The 23,238-nt window shown below is 39.2% G+C and overlaps 1 protein-coding gene across 1 annotated transcript in view; it reads right to left on the bottom strand.

Moving 5' to 3' along the window:
- Nucleotides 1-23,238, bottom strand: part of KCNIP1 (potassium voltage-gated channel interacting protein 1) — a 475,234-nt gene that overhangs the window by 436,183 nt on the left and 15,813 nt on the right. The gene's annotated exons all lie outside the window — the stretch shown is intronic.

The following is a 23,238-nucleotide window of genomic DNA, read 5'->3' as shown; positions in this document are numbered from 1 at the left end:
CATATAGACACATTTTCGATTGTCTGAAAAGAACTCTCTTTCTCAGCCAATTTGCAAATTGCTACTGGACACAGGAGGAACACAAGATACTCCTGCATGCTGTATTTGACTGGTACTTGGCACACAACTAGTACAAGCTTTTTCATCACACAGCTGATGAACCACTTAGCTATCATTCACAGGAAAATTTCAGGGCTTAAACACAATTTTAAATTCATTAAACTGTAGTGGAAAAAAGTTATTATCATTAATGTGGTATAATTCTCTACTGTTTATTATAAGAAAGAGGAAGGCTGAAATATTAACCCGTTTATGTGCATTTTCCAACATTACTAATGGAATAGTGTCAGAGTTTGCTTTTCATCATGATCAGCAAATTGAAATTAAACCAGGATAGTACAAAATAGCAGTTATTAATATCATTAACACTTGTTCAACATGCAAAATCTTGATGTTATCTATTAGAAATCTACAAGAGGAAAAAGACCTGCTCTAGTGCTTAAGATTCAGACAGTGTAAGTGGGGCTGTTAAAAGCAAAAAAAAAAAAAAAGGCAAAACCCCCAAATAAATATAGGAGGAGAAAGGAGATAAGTATTTACATCTTTATAGAACACTTTCATGAAATGCATCTGAAGCTGTGTGTATATATGATTCTAATCTTTCTCATTAGGAAAATGAAAGTGCAGCAGGCACAAGTCCAGGCGTTTTGGATGACCAAAAGCATTTGCCAATGGGATGGGAAGGGGAAGAGATACTGTTCTGTTAGTTCACCAAAAGCTGAGGGTGGAGTACGGCAAAATACTTAAAAATATAGTAATCAGACAGCGAGGATACCTGTAGAAGCTAATGAACTGTACTGGTACCAAAGGAGATCAACAAGCTAGCTGTAAATAGACAGACCAGTTTACGTAATAGGCTCTTTCAAAGCTTTACTCCAAATTTCACGTTTCAGGAGTTTAAAAAGAGTCTCCAGTTTGCACACTAGAACTTGCTCATGACTACTTTACACTCAGTCCAGCACATCAGTACCCTCGCCACCTTGCTCCCCTCTCAGCTCAGCAGAAATGAATGAAGGTTGCATGTTGCTATTCCTTCTAGTGGTAGTCCCCATTGCCCCACTTACTCATGAGTCAGTAACTTATCTCTGAAGAGCAGAAGCTCTTGATCTTGCTGAGCTCAGAACTCAGCATAAAGCATGAAGACCAGGAGCTCCTGCTTCCAGCTTCCAACTCCCACCTTGGCTTCCCAAGACCACCCCCTAAAGCCACATCCTCCTCACCTCCCTGCTCATAGTTATCCCTGATACCAGTAGATGAACATTTATTCAGAGTACAAGCTGTCTCTCCAGATTTACCTCTACCAAAAATAAAGCCAGTTGATTTTAGATGAAAACAGTTATTTCCCTCCAACATGTACACATTGCAAGTACATGAAGAAAAACCGTACACAAGTTTTCTTCTCCAATAAAGTAATATTTCCTATTTGGGCAGGAGATACTCCAAGTGAAAACAGCTGGTGCAGGGAAAAAAAACACAGAAAAAGTTTCGAAACTCCATTGTTTTGGACTCTCGCCAAACTCAGCTTCCTCTCTTGCCCAAATGAAACAGAGGATTTAAATGCAAAAAGCCAATATTCTAATATAGAAAACACACACACTAAATGTATAGGCACCACAGAAGTCTGTTCTTGTTTTTCAATCATGCTTTGGCCATGTATACAGTGCTGGTTATTTTCTACATTTCTGAGAATTTAAAGTCATAGATATTCTTTTTCCTTCACACTTTCACTTTCTCTTAAAGTCTAAACTAAGTGTTTTAGCAGTGTGCCAGGTTGCTGAATTACTCTTGAGCTTTTGTAAACATTCTTCTATTCTTTTTCCATCTGTAAAAGTTATAATTCACTAGAGAGTGAAGTTTTAATAACAATCTCTATGCTTCTTACAGCAGCACACAAGGAAGCCATATAGCCTTTAGGGGTTTTTATTTGGTTGGGATTTTTTTAATATTACTGGATTATACCATCAAGTCTACAAAAAAATCTGATAAATAAAATGCTACTTTTCTGAGATCCAGCAAAACGCTTCCTATGAGAAGTGCTTCAATACAAGCAGTGGCCATTGCAGTGACAGATGTACACAACTCACTTTCTCAAGGCAGAGTAGATGATCAAGGTATATATTGGAGCATTAAAACTCCTGCCAGGGGAAGAGAAGTGACAGTACCAGCAGCTGGAGATGAAATTCATACCTGAAATCTGTTTGACTACACATAGCTTACACCAGCATTGATGCTTAGACTACAGTAATAGTGCTTGAGTCGACTGGAACATGCAAGGAACACAGGAAGAATGGGAACAGATTTTAGACCCTAATGAATACTTCAGTTGTGCAGGCCCTTTATATGTCTATATGAATAACATTGTTTTGCTGAAACTATTAGAACTCCTATTTTTCAAGTGCTGGGCACAGACTCTTAGGAATAGTTTTTCTTCTTGATGCCAAATAAGGTTTGGACACGGTGATTCTACTGTTGGAAGATAGAAAAGAACAGCAGCTCCAGCACTATACTTGAAGGAACTAGCATTTCTCCTAGGGAAAAAAAACCAAAACAACAAACAACCAATTGCAAAAGGTTGTAAACTGAAGCTTCTGCAATAAATGGGAAACTTTTTCTGGATGATGTAGATTCAGCTTTCAACAGCTATTAATAAGATCACCTTTCTCCAACTTTGATGAAGTAGCAACAATGGCAGCTTAAGAGGAACCTATGGGATACTGAATTGCTAAGAAGACACCTCTGAGTCACCAGCATGTTCTTAATGTACATAAACAATAGCATGTACCTTCTGGCTACCTCTGACAATTTTGATTTAAGATGTGGCAATCCAGGGAAGTTCCCACTGACTGGAAAAGGGGAAACATAACCCCCATTTTTAAAAAGGGGAAAAAAGGAAGACGCAGGGAACTACAGGCCAGTCTCACCTCCGTGCCCAACAAGATCATGGAGCACATCCTCCTGGAAACTATGCTAAGGCACATGGAAAACAAGGAGGTGATTGGTGACAGCCAACATGGCTTCACTAAGGGCAAATCGTGCCTGACAAATTTGGTGGCCTTTTACGACAGGGTCACAGCATTGGTGGATAAGGGAAGAGCAACTGACATCATCTACCTGGACTTGTGCAGAGCATTTGACACTGTCCTGCATGGCATCCTTGTCTCTAAATTGGAGAGACATGGATTTGACAGATGGACCACTCAGTGGATAAGGAATTGTCTGGATGGTCACACTCAAAAGTTTTGCGGTCAACAGCTCAATGTCTGAGTGGAGACCAGTGACGAGTGGTATTCCTCAGTGGTATGGGGACTGGCACTGTTCAACACCTTTGTCAGCGACATGGACAGTGGGATTGAGTGCACCCTCAGCAAGTTTGCCGACAACACCAAGCTGTGTGGTGCTTTTGACATGCTGGAGGGAAGGGATGCCATCCAGAGGGACCTTGATAGGCTTGAGAGGTGGGCCTGTGTGAAGCTCATGAAGTTCAACAAGGCCAAATGCAAGGTCCTGCACCTGGGTCAGGGCAACCCCAAGCACAAATACGGGCTGGACAATGAGTGGACTGAGAGCAGCCCTGAGAAGAAGGACTTGGGGGTGTTGGTTGACAAGAAGCTCAACATGACCCGGCAATGTACGTTTGCAGCCCAGAAAGCGAACTGTATCCTGGGCTGCATCAGAGGAACTGTGGCCAGCAGGTCAAGGGAGGTGATTCTCCCGTTCTACTTTGCCCCTGTGAGACCCCACCTGGAGTACTGTGTTCAGCTCTGGGGGCCCCCAACATAAGAAGGACATGGACCTGTTGGAGCAAGGCCAGAGGAGGGCCACAAAGATGATCAGAGGGCTGGAGCACCTCTCCTGTGAAGACAGGCTGAGAGAGTTGGGGTTGTTCAGCCTGGAGAAGAGAAGGTGCCGGGGAGACTTTATAGCAGCCTTCCAGTACCTAAAGGGGCACCTACAATAAAGCTGGAGAGGGATTTTTTACAAGGGTATGTAGTGATAGGAAGGGATAATGGCTTTAAACTGCAAGAGTGTAGATTTAGGTTAGATGTAAGTAAGAAGTTCCTTACTATGAGGGTGGTGAGGCACTGGAACAGGTTGTCCAGAGAAGCTATGGATGCCCCATCCCTGGAAGCATTCAAGGCCAAGTTGGATGGGGTTTGAGCAACCTGGTCTAGTGGAATGTGTCCCTAACCCATGGCAGGGGGGTTGGAACTAGATGACCTCTGAGGTCCCTTCCAACCCAAACCATTCTATGATTGTATGATCCTGCTAACTGGTGCTATTTTTATTACCTGATCCTCAAAGCAGCAACAAGGCAGTTAACATAGAAAAGACTGTGGTCCCCAAAGATTCCTCACTCATTGCATAAACCCACTGCACTTGACAACAAAATACCTTCCAACTGAGTAACTGGTACTTTGTTCTTAGTTTTTGGTTGGGGGTGTGGGGGGTGTGTGTGTGTGTTTTTAATATGGAAATGAGGAAAAACTTAACAAAACCAATTTGGGGTCTCTAGACTATTGACTATTCAGAAGCTATACAAACCAATTCAGACATTTTACTTTTGGCAATTTCCATAACAGAAAAAATAGCATTTAGGGTTAACTGGATGACTCCAAATTTACAAGCTGGCCTGAAGTTGGAAAAGATTTTAATACAGGAAAAATTGTAAGTTTTGATTGGAGGTGGTTGTCCTTCATTCACAATAAAAAGGGTTGGTGGCTGGCACAAAGGGTGTAGGCCAGCCATACGAACCCCATGTAAGAAACAAGTTTGGTGTATAAGCAATTAGCTGTTCTCGGTTAGAAGACAACATTGGGAATCACCTCAGAAGTTCCTGAGAAGCTTGAGGGCACAAGGGGAACATCAGAGGATCTGCAAAACAAACTGCAGTTTTCTTTTTCCCCCATAAAGTATTTGTAAACAGTAAAAATGCTAGGAATGCAGGTAGGTGTTTTTGTTGTTTAGTTCTCCTGGAGCAAGTTTTCTTTTACTCTGCTGCTATAGGCCTTAAGTGTCAGCTTTGATAAATATAAGTTATATTGGGGAGCAGCAATATTAGATGTTTTTCTCCTTGTTGACCCCTATTCTCCACACTCTCAAGAGTGGTAACAGAAAGGAAAAAGATAGCAAAGATCAGACAGAGGTGGCTATACTCAACTTCCATGTAAAATAGTCAGTGAAATACAGATTAAAGAAAGTGTCTATTTATTATTATGCTCCACGAGAAGGAATAGCAATGAAAAAAACACCTTGTCAAAGTTGAAGGACTGACAAGCTGTTCTTTCAAAACTTCCTAAAAATACCTATGAATCAAATAAATACAAGTAGCCTCATTACACTCTATGCTGCTTTTCCTAGAAGTGTTACCGTAAGTTGGTACTTCAGAAACTCTCTAAGACTCAATTTTGGAGTTTTAGAAAGCAGGCATTCTTTATTGCAGTGCTGGATGCATGGGGGATCGTTCCGCCTATTGTGCATACCAATTCTTTCAACAGTTGAGATAATATACAAAATGGATATACATATTCATGATTTTTCCTGGAAATAATTAACATATTCATCTGAATTCCGGGAACTCATTAATATATGTAAATGTCCTTGGCGCAGGTGCACTTGAGATCTTTGGTGGTCTTCAGGGGTCCTCTGGTGGTCTTCGATAGTCTTCCTCACTTTTCCTCTAGTTGACCCTTTTCTAGTGATTCTGCGCAGTGGGACACTTTACATGTTTGATACAACTTATCCTAAAGAATGTTCGTTAGTAACTCTACTATCTATCTTTTCGTGATTTACATTCTTTTGTCACAAACCGTATTGACACTCTAAGCTAAGTTATCTGAAAAGGGCCTAAGGTTTTTATCTTCTCAGGTAATTTGCAAGGTCGGCCAGAAGTAATTTTCTCTGATATCTTATACATTTTGCAACATACAGGATTTATTATCCATCACTAGTCAGTATAACAAAGCCACTGCGTTCTTTTCTTAACACAAGATGTAAAACATCTTGTATCAGAAGTGTCATATGACATTTGCCCAGAAATTAAGCTGTCATATGGGTAAAAACACTCACACACTGCTGTACCCAAACCAGCACAGTTATGTTCCCTTTTTCATTTGATCACATACCTCTGTCTATAATAAATCCAAAAATCTCATGTTATCTTTGCTAGATATGCGTTACTGTAATCGCCTTACCTAGGAAAAACAACTTTTTGAGGATGTACTTTCTACTTCTTACCTCTTGTAATTCCAGGCAGATTTTCAGAAAGTCTCAGCATGCTAAACAAGTTATTCTGCATTCAGCACCAAGAGCAAGTAAGGAGAGCACCTGAAAATACTTCAACTTCAGCAAAATGATAACACAAGATTAATATTACAGATGGGGGGGGGGGGGGGGGACGGGACAGGGGAGAGAGTCGTTTGTGAGGCTCCATCTCTTCAGTAAAGTATTTGTACCACACCTGGAACAAGACAACCTGAATGAAGTAAATTTAGGCTGTTTAGTCCAATCAAACTCAAGGCCATTCTTATATAAACTCTTTGAATAGTCTTTAAATAATTTCATTCATATGCTTTAAAGGCTAATGAGACAGTACAATGTATTAAAGAGGTGTTTCCAAAAAAAGCTCAAAGATAGAGGTTGAGCAAAAGAATCATGTTTGATGCACCTATTGGTTTATAGTTTGCTAAAGCACTACATAATTTTCTCTCTGCTGGAACATTACAAATAAGCATGTCCAATGTTTTGAAATGTAAATAAAGAAAGAAATCTTGACTTCTTTTTAGACACTACTCTTGATAATTACGTGACCCCCTAAGTCAACAGGGATGTCAGCCTCAGCAGCCTGAAACCATAGGACCAGACTTTAAGCCGAGTCTACAGAAAATAATTACCACTTCTTGGCTCATGTAATAGTGGCAATGAACAAATGCCTCCAATTAGTTATTCTTATGCTATGTAGATTGACAGAAAGATGATGACTGAACAGGCCACAAATTGAATTACCCTCTGATATGTGGAGAGGAAATCCCTACAACCATGGCTGAATCTTGAATACCCAGAATAAAGTGAAGCCTGTCCCTACTGCAGCCTATAAAATACACAGCTAGGATGAAACAGATAAACAATGCAAGTAAATAAACTATCTGGCCTGTCTAGAGTTTTGGCACCACAGTTTTTGCCATTACTGCACTTTCTTTTTTTAAAAAAGAATATATTAAACTTGTTACATAGAGGTACTGTTGTCTGAGTAAATGTTTGCTGCCTTTACTTAAACATACTGTTGTTTTTTTCTGTGATCCTGAAACCAGTGACAGGAGTAGGGGAACCAACATCCTTTTATCCATACCTGTCAACGGTTGGAAAACCAGGGAGTTACAACTGCAAAACCTAGATGCCTGGCTAACCAAGGGAGACTTGAACTCCTAAAGGTGAGAGAGAATTGACGTGATTAACTGCTGACACAGAAATCCCAGCAACAGCTGATCAAGATTCCTCTTTCTCCAGCTCTGACCTTATCACATCAAACTTTTTGCCTTGGACTTCACATGAAAGAATAGCTAGCCCTTTAAAGGAATACTTGCATGGTTGTTTTGGAGGGTTTGGGTTTGGTTTTTTAAGCCTTCCACAAATGTACGTTTATCAGACAGACTGTGACAACAAAAATGAAACCTGTATGATAAATTCTGTATCAAGCAATTCATTCAAAATACAGCACTGAGGCAGCTGCATAAAGATATACATTAACAGAAGCTTTAAAACAGCTTATAAAAGTTTTAGTCTGCCTTTCCACAGATAAAAATTTGAAAAGTCTCCATTGTTCCTTTTATAGCTACTGATGTTCCCCTCTATAGCCACTGAAATGGTTCTTCATGCCTCACTAGTGGTTCTTCATGCCTCACTAGTGGTTCTTCATGCCTCACTAGTGGTTCTTCATGCCTCACTAGTGGACAGGAAATAATTCATTGCCTTCTTAACTGCTTTCAGTAGAGCAATGAAATAGCACCAATGAATAGAACTTTTAAAGGTGTTAAAATATGGTACAATCAATCAAATTACCTGAACTTGAATTACATATCATTTAGTCTTCAGAAGTAGCATGTTAATGTGGAGACTCAACACACTACAAGAAAATTCAAATACAACCCCACACCTCAAGAAAAGAATTTGTGGTTCTTTACAGTCAGGTAAAAGCACTATCTATTGTTTGATTCTTGGCCAAAGAACTCCATACAAGCAAATAATTTAGACTGGAAGAATCAAGTCATCCTGGCAGGACTGAGGTTATGGACCTACGCTGTCATGCCCTGCCTGCATCCATAGAACATTCTCAGCTTCCCAATATTCTTGCAGTATACTTTGGGGCATATTATCTGGCCTGAGAACAAGACAAAATTGCCCAACCAACTGTAATGGTTCCTGGCAATTTCTATTCTGTAAAGCTGTAACAGTGCTGCACTCAGGAGTCTTTTCCAGAGCAGCAGAATATACTGCCAACGTCCCTCAAATAAACACTCAGTGCAAGCTTAGGAACTGATTTATACAAGGTGGCTTTATTCCCCTCAAAATGGCCTAGGGAGCACTTGTGCATTTTCTGAATGAATACAGTTCTTTAAGTGTGCCCTACTGCCTGTGCTGTAAGCACAGGACCTCTTGGCTTTGGTCTTAGTGTAGCAATGTGTATTAGAAGATTGGGTCTGCCATTGGAGATGAGAAAAGCGAAGTGAATTTTTGGCTCAGATGTGAGCCACATATGGAAGCTGCTCAATGCTGTGGCTCAGCCTGCAGCTTTCTGAGCACTAGCTCAGGAAAAGCCTTCCCTTTTACAACACAGTGATGAGAAGTAAGCGTCAACTGTGCTGTTACTGCTGATTTCAGCAGAAGCGTCAAGTATTTAGTTGACTCATAGCTGACTCATTGAGTCAGTGGCAGCTTCAGCCCAGGGCTGCTGAGTGACACCTCATTTTTACCACAGGTCAAGGCGGCACTGAACGCAAATGATCAAATTCCAGCCTTTGTCACATCTGCCTCCCAGAAGTCATGTACTAAACTGGGTTCAGAAAAATAACCAAACTATTTCGTCTTTTTAATAGCTAAAACATCAGCTGCTTTTCCAGGGCATTTAAATATGCACTATATAACTAGCAATAGAGAAACCTGCAAATAGAAGGGAGATTACAGAGAGAGATACAGACTACGCTGAACTGGTGAGGCAGACCAAAGCTGCTAACAGGATTTATGGCAATGGAGTCAAGAAACTGTTGGGATAATATCACACTATTAGTCTCGTAAATGAGGCTTAATTTAAGAGGATAAAAACCAGATGCTTCACCAGTAGATGTTACTACAGTATAAACAAATTAATGTAAAGAGAATTAGCAACATGTTGAGTTATGGACTGTGTTCAGTTGAAAAAGCAAAAACATGAATTTGTTTCAGAATGACAGTTATCAAGTTTGCTTAAAGCTATTTAAAAATCCTGAATATTTCAGTTAGTACTAAAGAATAGCTAAAATGCATTTAATGTCAGCAAACATACACCACCTGCATGACAAAACTGTTTTGTTTTGTTGTTTAAACAACACTGTGCCTAAGAGCCAGCTGCTTTCAAAAGCATCAAAATATTTTGCATGGAATAAAGAGCACATGAGTACTGTGGAGGTTCTGGAAATCTTCAAGAGAAACAGAAGAACCATAGTTCTGACTGTAAAGGTCATGCAACACCTTCACCAATACACTCCCGTCTCAGAAATGTGCTCTGTCACAGATGAAATAAAGTATTGCACAAATCTGTAAAAATGAAGGAGCCAAATATGCAAATAAGAGATAGAAAAGCCTTTAAAAAAAAAGAGAACAGAAAACCCCAACTGACCAAAAGAAGCCCCCTACTATTGTTATTTGTAGGTGAATGTTTCGGGACTGGACAATTTAGGAGAGTTTAAAGCAAACTGGGGGTTTTTGATGGTGGTGGTAGTTGTTTTGTTTTGTTTTTAAAGGGGGAGGGGGAGGAACCTTTCAGGCAAGGTGAGTCATAAAAATATGTTTCTCTTGTCACATAATAGACATTTCCAGTCACACGTTGTGGAAGAAATCAGCAGGCCACTGGGACGACTGACACAGCCACAACCTGCTCCTTGAGCAAGCCACAGCTGATCACAGGCTGTAGGCTGGGTACCCTACACACAAGAGGATTGAAATTCCAGATTGCACCATGTAAACGTGCTTGTCAGCATGGGATACCTAATAACTGAAGCTCCCACAGTCCCCAGCCACTTAAAAAAATTCCTAATAAATGAGGAGCTCCTGTAGTCTCACAGCCTCTTTGTAAGTTCAATGAATGGATCAATACAGGAAGTCTGATGCCCAGCTGGTTCTTCACTGGAAAGCAAGATTTTTTAAAGAGTTATGTATAAAAACCTGCAGTGGCTGTTTTGAAGCAAGATTAACAACATGCTTGTTCCATTATTTTATATTCTGAAAATCAGCACTGTTTAGTTTCATGTTTGCACAGAATTTATCTACATGGAAATGCAGCAAGTCACCCGTTCAGCTGACATTTAAAGTCTCCCTGATGGTGTTGAGAGCAAGTATTTTATACAGCTTTAAAATATCAAGACTCTACAGGAAGGTAGTATTTAAAAAAAAAAAAAAAAAAAGAAATTTAAAGACTCAGACTGATGACACTTCAGGATCTCAAATCATAGCAATGTACAGGAATATACTTATGCCTATTAAGATTAGAAAAATTGTTTCTCAGAGGATAAAAATCAATTCAAAACAAGAAGAATCCACAGATAAAGTGTAATTCTGTTGCCTGTCTTCTCAACTAAACCTAATTCCATGTCAAAAGCAGACAATGGCACCTGATTGCAATATTCAGAAACATGAATTCAGAAATTAAGAATTTATCCAACTGCGAAAAATGAAGGTACAAATCCCAGCTGTAAGAATTAATATCTGCTTTTTCCAGCATTCAAGAGCTAAGTGACTAAAAGACACACAATTAATTCAATGAGACTACTCCCATGTGTCTCACTGTGGATGAAAGAAACAATTCCGTACAGGAGACCAGTAGCATTTAGCAGTCTACATCTGCCTTATATGTCCTAGTAGCTGGAGATACAAGTAGAAGCAGTGCCCATCTAAGTTGCTACTGCAGAAGGATTGTGCTTTCGCCCAAGTCTTACCCATGGGGAACTATACTGTAACACTATCTAGAAGCAAGTTTGCAACAGGATGAGAACAGCTCAGAAACAGAACAAGAGATTTACTTTGCTGGAAGCGGCACAGCTTAGGGGAAAAAACAACAACAAAAACAAACACAAAAACAAACAACAAGAAAACAAAACAAAACACCCTCCCACCCCAAGCAAACACAAAAAACCCCAGCAAACCCAAAAACTTCCTAAAACCAAAAACATAAACCCACCAGACACCTCACCAGATGCTCCATATAATCACTGACAAGCTGAGGACAAGGAAAGGTTAGGAAAAGGATGAAAAATATGAGAGTAAAATTATCACTAGTAAACTAATGAGATAAAAGCACTTTGGAAAGCTAGTTGTAAGAGCTCAAACATCACCAACAGAAGGAAAAACAATCTCTAACCTCCCTCCTGGAATACTACTAATTTTTGTATGATACTGAATATTAACACTTATTCTATAAAATTGTACAGAGCTGTCTTAATCCTAATCCCAATTTCTGTCAATTTACCTCACCAACTGTAAAAAAAGCAGAGTCCCTAACTGCATACACCTAACCAGCGCAATATATCACCAGATTCAGCTGATAGTAGACCTGGGTGACGTATTTAAATGGGTTTTTTAAAATGAACTTTTAACAGCAATTTCAGCTATATGATATTTCCTTACTTTGGTTATAAAATGTCAGGTACCGTAGTTTCAAAACAAAACCTAATAAAGCAGCACTGCATCTCCTGTTTCCAACATTCCCACTAGGAAAGTTTTGCTTATGAAAGCACAAGCGGGGGTTTGTTTTGTTGTGGGGTTTTGCATGCTTGATTTTTGACAAAACAAAGCTGACTAGCTTGGGAGGGGTGTATTGTTTTTAGGGTAGGCAGCAAATGGTGAAAAGGAAATAATTTCAAAATCAGCTCATCTCTCAAACAGTTGGGCTTTTTTTCCACAATTTATTCTATTATCTTTCTGTTCAGGAAAGTTAGGCTGGTTGGCCTCTACACTCTCTTTTCCCCACACCATGTTACAGATACCACTCCTCCCAAATTTCCCGTTCTCAGAAATAAATTCTAACAGCTAAAAGATTGCACAGATTTAGCCCTCAATAGCGATTTTTATCAGGCAATATGAACTCAATCATGTCTGACTTACCTAAATATTTTTTAGCTATTGTTCCCATCTGTGCTTTTCTTTCCTTGTGGCAATTAATTGTGTGAAACAAGAAGTCACATAAACTGTTTTTTGAAGGTTAAAGGAAGAATCAGCCATTACTTCAGCCCTGAGCCACTCAGCACTCATGATCCTTGTCTGTTGTCTTTCTCATTTCCAGTGTATTTTTAGAATCTTTTATTGTCATCTCTTAAGTCCCTTGCCATTTGTAATAACTCATTTTGCACCTTGGCCTTTCTGCTCTTACCCAACATGCTTCCGGTATTTCAGCTGTATTAGTCTCTTACAGTGCTTATCTTCCTGTACAATGAGGATCACTGCCTGCCCTTTCCAGCAGTGACCAGCTTTCTTAATATTATCTTCCCACATACATATCAGCGTCCCAAGTCTGCTGAAATCTCTTTTTTTGAAGCCCATTATTCTCATACTGCTACTACTCTCCTTTCTTCATGTAGGACTGTGAAACCTGTCATTTAACAAATGCCTTCATCTAACACTGCCACCCTCCCTCAGTCCATCCTAAAATCATGCAGTTCTAAACAAGGAAAAATAATAAAATTTCATTTATTAGTAAATTCTTTAACTCTACCTGCATCCAGAATTATCTATTGTACTGTTATTGATTAATATGTATAATATGATTGAAATAACCGGGGAGCTGCTAAAATCCTGTGTACAGCCCCCATCAGTTAATATTTAAAATAGGGAAACAATAACTAGACATGATTTAGGGCTTGGGAACTAACTACTAGACAATGGGGCTTTATGTTTATGTCAGAAAAGGTAATGGCTTGTGGTCTGGTCAATAAACCTTGAAGAACTGCTTGAAACTGCCAAGATTAGGGAAGAAGTAGGTAAAAGGTAATTCCTACAGAGGGAGACAGCGACCACCAACTCATTGACCACCTACTTAAATGATACCACCTACTCAAAAGAAGACAATGAAGGAAGAAGACAGAGCCTGCACACTAAGTTACATGAGGGGCGAAGAAAGAACCAATTGTTAAGGGAAGTAATAATGAATATGTATTAGTTAAGTGTATAAATGTGAGAATTTTTAAGACACGCACCCATTCATACGCATGAATGAAATTAATTTGAAAATACCTCGATGCTGTGTGTTATTGGCTTGCACACCAGGTAAACAAATCAGCTTTTAGGACAACAGTACCATAATATTAAATCTACTGCCTGACTGATATAAAGAGCTATTTATTACCCTTAATATGTTTATGGCTAGTAAAAATACTGACATTTGAAGACAACAAAACGGAAATATGAAAATAAAGCATATATTTCAAAGATGTAAAAGAGATCTGCAGATACTGCACTCTGGCAAAATAAAATTTAAGGGCTAAACAACACAAACTGATGTTTAGCAATCTTTTTGGTTTCATAATGAGAAAAAAATTAATAACGGCCTCTTCAACTGATGACACAGAACTACTCCACTGACTGATCCAAAAGCCTCAAGATCCAGCTAGCGTGTGAGACTAAGACTGAAACTTTTGACTCCCTTACCTGTACCTGTAGTAATAAATGTAATATTTAGTGTTTGAATATGATAGAATAGTGTTTGAATATTGCCAGTAGCAATCCTTCAATGTGACAACATATTTGCACAGATTACAGTCCACACACATCCACCTCCCCAGACTCTCTGCACCTCATCATGCAACTGCAGACAATAAGGAAAAACAACAACATTTCTGGCAGAAGTTACAAGTGGGCTGTAAGACACATTTGGTTTGAGTAATATTAATTTGCTCTGCAGTTCCATTAAAACTATGGACACGGTTGAAGAGATAAGCAGAGCTAATGCTGAGTTTTCATCAGAGATTGAAGAGCATAGCCTGTATTTCAACACTTCTTTTTAATCATGAAAATAGTGGGATTTTTCTGTTTATATGCAGCTTTAGCAGAAACAAATGGGAGTCTCGCCTTCCCTAGGCAGGCGGGACTGGAGCTATCTATTTTTTTGCACTTATTTTCTTCTTTCTGCTCCAATTTATCTTTCTCTTTTGGGGGGTTCACTTTTGCACCCATTTCTTGTTCTGTTCTCCATATTTTCTCACTTCAATGACTTCCCTCCTGCACAACTCATTTCATAAGGTAATTCAGGCTGTAAGTTCCAAAGGAAGATATCTGCAATGCCATTCAACTGTATGCAAAGAAAATAGGTGAACAAAGGGTGTATACAAAAGAAAAACTGCAGTGAGAGAAGCTTGTATCTCCCATGACCATTCTTTGTGAACTTGGTAGACATTTATCATTTAAGACTTAAAAATTATACCAAATCTACTCCAATACTCCAATTTCACCTCTCTGATCTCTTATTCTTCATTAAAAAAAAAAGACTTTAAGAGACAACAGTCAACAAGTCTGACTTGAAAAATGTTAGCCAGTTCAAATTAAATTCAGAAAAACCCTACTACATTGAATTCAGAGAATAAGAATAGTTTACATTTTTATAGCTTTTAACCACGTATTACCATTTTAAGAAGAAAAGACCCACTTCAATTCACTTCTGAATATAGCACTAGTGAATCCCAGTAACATGCTCCTCTAACACCTTACTCAATAGGAAGGGGAGTCAACCATGTGCATCAGACACAAGCAATGCAGCCTCCTACCATATGATTAGCATTATTTTTCTTTTGTAACTTGGGTCATTTCCCTTGCTCTCTCTCTCCCAAAAGAGAAATCCAAAACCTACTGTACCCGCTCTTCATGTATGACGAGACTAATCAACCCAACCAATTAAAATGTACTATTCACTGAAGCAAACCTTGATGCCTGTCATTAATCATGACTATTTCCACATTAAATCTCAAATTCAATTTCTAGTCTTTTCTGCATTACTGCTGCAGAGTCATTTGAAACATGACATTGCTGCGTGGGTTTAAATTTTTAGTGTAATACATCTTCTGATAGGCATTTATAGAAAAAGATCACTGAAACAACTAAAATCCTATGCAATACCATTAGGGCAAAGAGCCAATAGCAACATAAAAAACCCCAACCCAACAAACAAAAAACACCCCAAACTTTGCTTTTCTAAGCAAATAGTTGATATGCTTTATGTCTGGGAAGGAAAGTTGTGATAAACCTCTCCTCCCTAATACAAGCCACAATGTTTCCATTTTCTGTTTTTACATCCCATAAAACTCTCAGATATACTCCATCCTACCCATCCTCTGCTCCAGAAATCAAAGCTACTCTGAGAACCATCTACTGCTTTAACACTCTGTAACCTGTATTTCTTAAACGCTGTCAGATAACTATGGCTTGATCATATGGTGCTCTTGAGAATAAAGAGATCTTGGCCTCAGAGTCAATTCCTATCTAATCCTGAGAAAGGAGTCAATGGGGGCACTAACTATCAGTCAGGGTGCTGAATCACCCCCAGTTCTGAAACAGTCCTTAAAATGCTTGCGTATGTCAACAGGTTGAAAGTTATCTGTCCCAAAATACCTAAAAGCCTGATCACTGGAGTACTCTGATGGCTGAGTCAGTGTTACAGCTAATTTGATTAACAACTTTTCCTGAGGGGACAGACACATCTCTCCCCTCCTTCCTACGTTCACTATGTTCCATTTGATCCAGACACTGGCTCTCACCTCGGCATTGGGACCTGGCTCACAGAAAAGCAGTGTTTTCCTTACGAGGTTAGCTTTAGACCAGTCTAGGTCTTAATTTAATAGAAGGGTGTTGTGGCATTCAACAGACTTAACACAAGTGAAAATTTAGCTTTCGGCATGGACTTTAAACACCTACTGCCACTAAAAACCAGGTTAATATTTTCCACATTAGTCCAGGGATTTCTGCATTCACACAGAACCTCACCTCTCACCCTAAGGTAGGTTGAGTAGGGAAATAAGGAGCTGCTGATCTCTCCTTCCCAAAATGCACATATTGCCAAAAGCTCAATTACCTTAAATTAGCAGAAGACATTATTTATTATTAATAAAATGGATGACTAGGAAAAGGCAATCAATCAAGTCCTGTGCAAGACTGGAACAAAGATTTTATTCAGACATTAGTCAGCTCCCTTCACCAAAGGCTGCACCCAAGGAAAACGTTATCTGTTAGATAAACAGATGCTTTACAAAGCCCAGTAATAAAAAGGCAGCCATTAGCCTTCCTTTCTCAAATCAGCTCTTGCTGGTTGGTATCTCCCATAATTTACTACTTAACTAATTCTGAAAAGCAGCATGTAATAAGCCATCCTGACATGTATTTATTGGGTGCTCTTCACAGCACAAGTGCTGTTAAATTGCTTCCCACGCACCAAGCTTTTCACCATCAATATTTTCAAACTGCAAACATGAAGGTCCTTCAGCTTTAAAAACTCCATGTCTGTACAATGTATTAAGTGTGCATTGCGATATATTGTGATATAAGGTAAACTTTGGTAGAAAGAGAATTGCTGCAAACTGCAGTATACGAGACATGTATTCTCACAGTATTTTAAACTTTTTTTAAAACAGAACCATTTGGAAATAGGGCTTTTTAAAAATTATTATGAATAAAAATAATTGCATATAGCACCAAATAAAGAACAAGAAGTGGATTGGAACAATTTCTTTGGCCCGTATAACTTGCAGTGTTTGCTATTTGCATAATAAGAAAAAACCAGCATTTTTATATAGAACACCGCATCCTCGTTTTTGCACTTGCTGGACAGTGCAGGAATAGCAATGAGCATCCATTGACAAGCACGGCTCCATCCTGCCCAGAAGTCAGGTCTGGAACAAAAGTTCTTTTACCTTGATCATTCAGGGATTCAGTCAGAGATGCATCAAGTACTAGCTACTGGTTAAAAAAAAAAAAAAAAATTATTTCCTGTGAAAAGGCAGTTCCTTAATACCTTAAGCTGCAGCAAAAGGTCCTGGTCAGTGGTTGGGATATTGAGGAAGAAGCATATTTCTTTCTTCCATCTCCTGTTAGCATGCTACAGGAAAGCCAGACAATAGGCACACTAATACAATACCTCCCAAGCACTGCAGCTGCCAGGCCATGAGGAAAGCAGGGCCTTTTAACACCATGCAGTGCTGAGAATAATTTAGCCAGTAATGCTGTGTCGTGGTTTAACCCCAGCCAGCAACTAAACACCACGCAGCCGCTCACTCACTCCCCCCCCCCCCCCCACTGGGATGGGGGAGAAAATCGGGAAAAGAAGCAAAACCCGTGGGTTGAGATAAGAACGGTTTAATAGAACAGAAAAGAAGAAACTAATAATGATAATACTAATAAAATGACAACAGCAATAATGAAAGGATTGGAATGTACAAATGATGCGCAGTGCAATTGCTCACCACCCGCCGACCAACACCCAGCCAGTCCCCGAGCGGCGACTCCCCCCCCCCCCCCTTCCCCGTTCCTATACTAGATGGGACGTCCCATGGTATGGAATACCCTGTTGGCCAGTTTGGGTCAGGTGCCCTGGCTGTGTCCTGTGCCAACTTCTTGTGCCCCTCCAGCTTTCTCGCTGGCTGGGCATGAGAAGCTGAAAAATCCTTGACATTAGTCTAAACACTACTGAGCAACAACTGAAAACATCAGTGTTATCCACATTCTTCTCATACTGAACTCAAAACATAGCACTGTACCAGCTACTAGAAAGACAGTTAACTCTATCCCAGCTGAAACCAGGACATGCTGTCCTCCCAGTAACTCCCAGCAGGCACGACTACATAAGCAGCAGACAGGTTTTCATCAAAATAACTGAGGATACTAGGGTGTTTACAAGAGACTTGCATTTATGACATTTCATTTTGGCTGAGTGAGGATGGTACACTCTAAAAGTTTATTTCCAAGTTTAATGAATTCGATAAAAAGTCATTAACTTTTTGTTCCTTGATTTTGTTAGCTGTTCAAATCTTCCTGTTCCAACAGAGCCTATGAACCCCACGCAGAGACCAAGAGGTCCTCCATTAGAGAGATTAGTCTAACAAGCTTTTTTTTTTTCCTTTATTACTACACTAAGCAAGTGATTTTTCATACATAGCTTAAATGTTGAAAGTTCTTTTATTGCTTCAACCCTCAATCTGCTCAAAATTATGCTTCTATTCAAGCATGTGCCTGACAGGATGCCAGAGGTCTCAAAGACAAGCACACTGCTTTTCCACAGTCTCCATAGACGCGTGCAGTGCTGCAGGCATGAACCTCCAATACAGCAGTTTGAAATGGCATTATTGCCTGGTCAAACCAATCCAAAAGTTACTTTGGCCTGAAAATGGAATACTGCTGCAGCTGATACCTATGTACAGTCAATGACAGATCCCACAGGAGGATCACAGCTACACCACAGTCAGGAGATTTTAGCCCAACATACCTATACCATACATGTATCACTATGTGAATCCGCTAAGTCTGCTACAAATTTCTTCATATATAATTCATTCTGCACCTGTAATGGTATCACTTCAACAGTTAAGCTGCTTCGGATGTGCAACAAATACTAAATAGCCTGGCTGTTTGCAGTCTCTGTTTTTCTTACTTTTTAAATACCTTTTTGAGCTGACTCAAATCTAAATGCAAAGTCTTGCATGAAGTCTTAGCAGTATTTGTGACATTCTCTTAACTTTCAATCCATAAACAAGTTTCTGATATACAGCAGAAACAAACATAACATCATCATCTGTGATGGATAAAGTCATCACAATATTTCACACTTTTCAAGGAAGGGAAAAAAAAAAAAAAAGAGAGCGCCTTCTTTCACTTCTCAGCCTGAATAAATTATGACAGATATTAAAAAACGATGTCATCCTTATTTCTATTACTGTCATTATGAAATTTTTTCTTCAAATACAGATGATGCTCAACTCAAACAGGAAGAAACATTTCCTGGGAAGACACCATCGACGAAATTGGCTGAAGTTTTAACTTATTCAAAATCTGGTAGGTGAGAGAACAGCACTGAAGCAGGAATTTCCATGCAAACCACTTGTAGTCATGACTAAAAGAAAAAAAAAAGGGGGGGGGGAGTTGGAGTTGATAATATGTAAACATGGTGCTTATTGATGGACTAATGGAAAACAGATGAAAGGATAAAACAAAACTGTGAAGCAGTTAACTGGGAAACCAGAGCTGTAAAAGGACTGTGACTCTGGAATGAGGCGAGAGACAGCACCAAGTTCTCCTTCAATGCCAAATCAACCTCTCCCTCTCAAACTACAGCTTGTGGGGCCACTCAACTTGCACTTCTCTTCCTTAACTGATGTAAGAGAAAGTTGTTTCTTAATGTACAGCAAACAAATTAAAAACAATCAATACTCATTACAATTAAGCACTGTATCTTCCCTGCCAAGTGGCGTGAGATAGGTTTTCCTATAAAGCCTTCTTACCAAATGAATTCTGTGTAGGAGCATGCTAGCACTAATACAAAAGCATTAAAAGAAATGTCTCCAGTTTTCTTGGCTTTCTCACATTATATTACTGGAAATTCAACAAGAAGCAAGGGCAAAAATTAATGAACTACTGAATTTAGAAAAGAAACACACACAGGTTGATAGGAAGTTTAAATTACAGATACGAGATGAGGCTTTGACATTTCAAACTCAAGGATGGAGAATAATGAGGAAGTTAAATTATTGCTCATGCTTTACCTGCAAGATAGCAACCAAGACAATTTTGTACACAGAGGACTTGAATCTGAGCATATATTTAAGCCATTCTTTAGTTATGACAGGGTCTTCTCCATTAAAATGCAGACACTAGCACCTAAATTTTTCATTTCCCTAGCCTCCTTCTTCAACATCTCAAAACTGAAATATCCATTTTATAATTCTAACAGCACGAACATCTCATGCAATTGTAACATTGATATTGAAAATGAAAAACTTAAACATTGTGCAAGCTGAAAAACTCTGAGGATATGACACGGTATTTTCAGTGTGATTTAACACTGCAGCAAACAAGGTAGAACAAGCATAACCATTTGTGATGATTCTCCTGAAACTGGCACCAAAAACAAAACAATCCTCCTTTTTGAGATTCTATCCCATGCTGTTGCAGCTCTCATCAGAAAAAAATGCCAACTTTAATTTCTACACAGAAACCAGAATGGAAAAGTCAGCATTACTGTGCTTCCAGGCACAAAAGCCAGTTATTTAAGCTGAAAATATGTTTTTTACACAAAGGACTTCAGAAGGGAGAGTCAAGGTAGCTTACATTAATTGTTTTATAGTTCACTAGGGCTCCTAAATCACCTGGAAACAACTTTGATTGTTGGCCTATAGAAAGTGCATTCTCCTCCTGAACATGGAGCAACAAACTTGCTTCCAGAGGATAAAAATCCTACTAAAAGCTGCTTCACAGAGTTTAGTTTGGCATGGGCCCGTTTTGGGTTTCTGTGTTGATTTTGTTGTTGTTGTTGTTTAAGAAACACACAGGGGAGCCCTCTGATCTCTGTAATGCATTGTTTAATATTAAACTGGAACAGGGAAAAGATGCACATTAGTGAAGTTGCACCATGACAACTGCTTAAATAGAGTATTTCATTGCCTGGCTTCTCTGTGCCTTTTCAAGCTTAGAGTCCTTCCCCTCCTCCTTGGTCCCTTCTGCGACTTCATTCTTTACTTTCTAATACTGCAATGTCATTAAGCATACTCTGTCATTTAGAGCCCATATGACTTCCACTTTGGTTGTCTGGTATACCTATACCAGTTTACATATAGTTCCACTGGAAAGAGGAGTGAAAACCAGAAAGATTGCTAGCAAGTGCATTTCTAGCCCTGGGTAATCTGCATTCTAATAACTATTATAATTGTGCTACTTCATGAAATGGAAGATGTTTGTGATATGAGATGGTCAAACCAAGAAGGCTATCAGTAGCCTGTTGATAACTTGCTTTATCAGTATTAGAAGGAAAAAGCAGTCAGAATGCCAAGAGACATTGCTGTGGATAAGTGGAAAATAAGAGTCCCTTGCAATGCATGGCTTGTGGAGAGAAAGGCTTAGCAGTTGCCAACCACCAACCAAGATTTCCAGTTGTTATTTTCCTGACAAATTAAAAAAAAAAGAAAAAAAGAAAAAGGGGGGGGGGGAGAGGGATGGGATGGACTTGTGCATAATCTTGTTTAAAAAAAAAAAAACCAAAAAAACTTTTGCAAGAAAGACATAGCCTGCTCATACCATTCTCTCTTTCCCAGAAAGTCCTAAACTAAGGACAACATCCCTTGTCATGAGAAGCAGTCAGGAGCCATCAGAACCCCTTGTGTATCAGTTCTACTCTTCTGTTGCATCTGCAGGCCACTCTGCCACAAGACATCAGTTTTTTCACACTCCTCTTAGGCTGGAGAATGTTCCTGGCTACTGCATAGCATTTATGTCCTCTCCTCCAGTAGTCTGATGCCAGAAGGTACGTCCTCTGTGCAACCCTGTGTGGCTTAGGGCAAGGAGCAAGCTGGGTGCACAGCACATTCACCTTTTAAAACAAACTCTTACCAGCTCTTACCAAATCCACATTTACTTCATTATAGCTCCCCCCCCGAATACCTCAAGACAGTAGCTACTAACACTACTTTGCTGAGTCCTTGTAAACACATCAGTCTTCTTGAGTCCCAGAGCAGCTTCAGACCGAGAAACTCAGATTATGTAGACAAGGCTACATTTTAGTATCTATTTTGTTGAAGCTACAGTTTTAAAACCAGCTTGTTTTTCAAAACTTGTTTAGCTACTTGGGTAAGTCAATGGGATTTGTTCCAAGAGGTTTAAGGCTCCTAACAAAAGCCAATATTTGTAAAGGAGGAAGCATTTTTTACTGGACTCAATTACATTATTGCAGTAGTGGAATTCAATTTAGCTTAATTCTCTGCATTTACAGCTCTGTATTAATGCCAAACACCACGAAATAAAAGGGGTTTTAATGTAAACTGGCTTACGAGAAGATGTTTTAGAGCCACATACAATTTTTCAATTTCTGAGCCACAAGTCCATATATATTTTTTTTAGTTTTTTATACTTATGGCATCAAGTTCAGAATTCAAGGCCCAGGATCTGAGGTCTTGGACAGTTGCTCCCCTTTGTCCCCTGACAAACAACTATTTCAAGTAAACTCAGATTCTGCTTCTTGGTTTGCACAATATCAGATATTCCTATGGCAACGTTAGCAAGTTCAATTCCTAAAGAGGAAAGGATCAGCTTGCAAGTGCTATTTGTGTATACAGTACTAGTAGTTTAGTTTGCTTTGAACTTATCTGACTGCCAACTACTCAATGCTTTATATATGCACTAATACTATATACAGTTATTTGTTGCCAAGAGGTTACTATCACCGTTTGTCAAAGAGCATGCCAATGTAATGCATATTTAACTTGCTTAGAAATATCTTTTTATAAGGTAGGATGGGGGATGAAAACATGGACTACATTACAGCACTACTGTAGCCTTACAAAGGGATATCAATGGAAATAGACAAGATACTGACTGCAGAAGTATATACAGATAAAAGCAAGAAAACCCATGGAGAACTTGATTTACACAACATCAATAAAAGTATCTCAAAGTTCCAGATGTTAAAGTTCCAGTCCAATTTGGTAAAGCAAAGTTTAAGAATTAAGCTAAAAATACTTACAGAAATAAAATCGTTAATAGGAAGATTTAACCAGAACAATGTCACACAACCTCCTTCAGGAATTCACTTTATACTGATTTTCTGCTTTCCAAGTGACTTCCAAGTCAGACTCTAAGCAGTGAACAGTTGGTTTGATGCAAGAAGATAACTGGATCCCCCCAGCAGTTCAGTACACAGACATAGTGCTTATTTATTCAAGTTGTACTAGCTAATGCCTTGTGGTAGAGTTACGA

This window comes from Harpia harpyja, chromosome 20, assembly GCF_026419915.1.
Source record: "Harpia harpyja isolate bHarHar1 chromosome 20, bHarHar1 primary haplotype, whole genome shotgun sequence".
Taxonomy (NCBI): domain Eukaryota; kingdom Metazoa; phylum Chordata; class Aves; order Accipitriformes; family Accipitridae; genus Harpia; species Harpia harpyja.
Note: the sequence above shows the minus strand (reverse complement) of the source record. Positions and strands in the feature narration are given on the sequence as shown.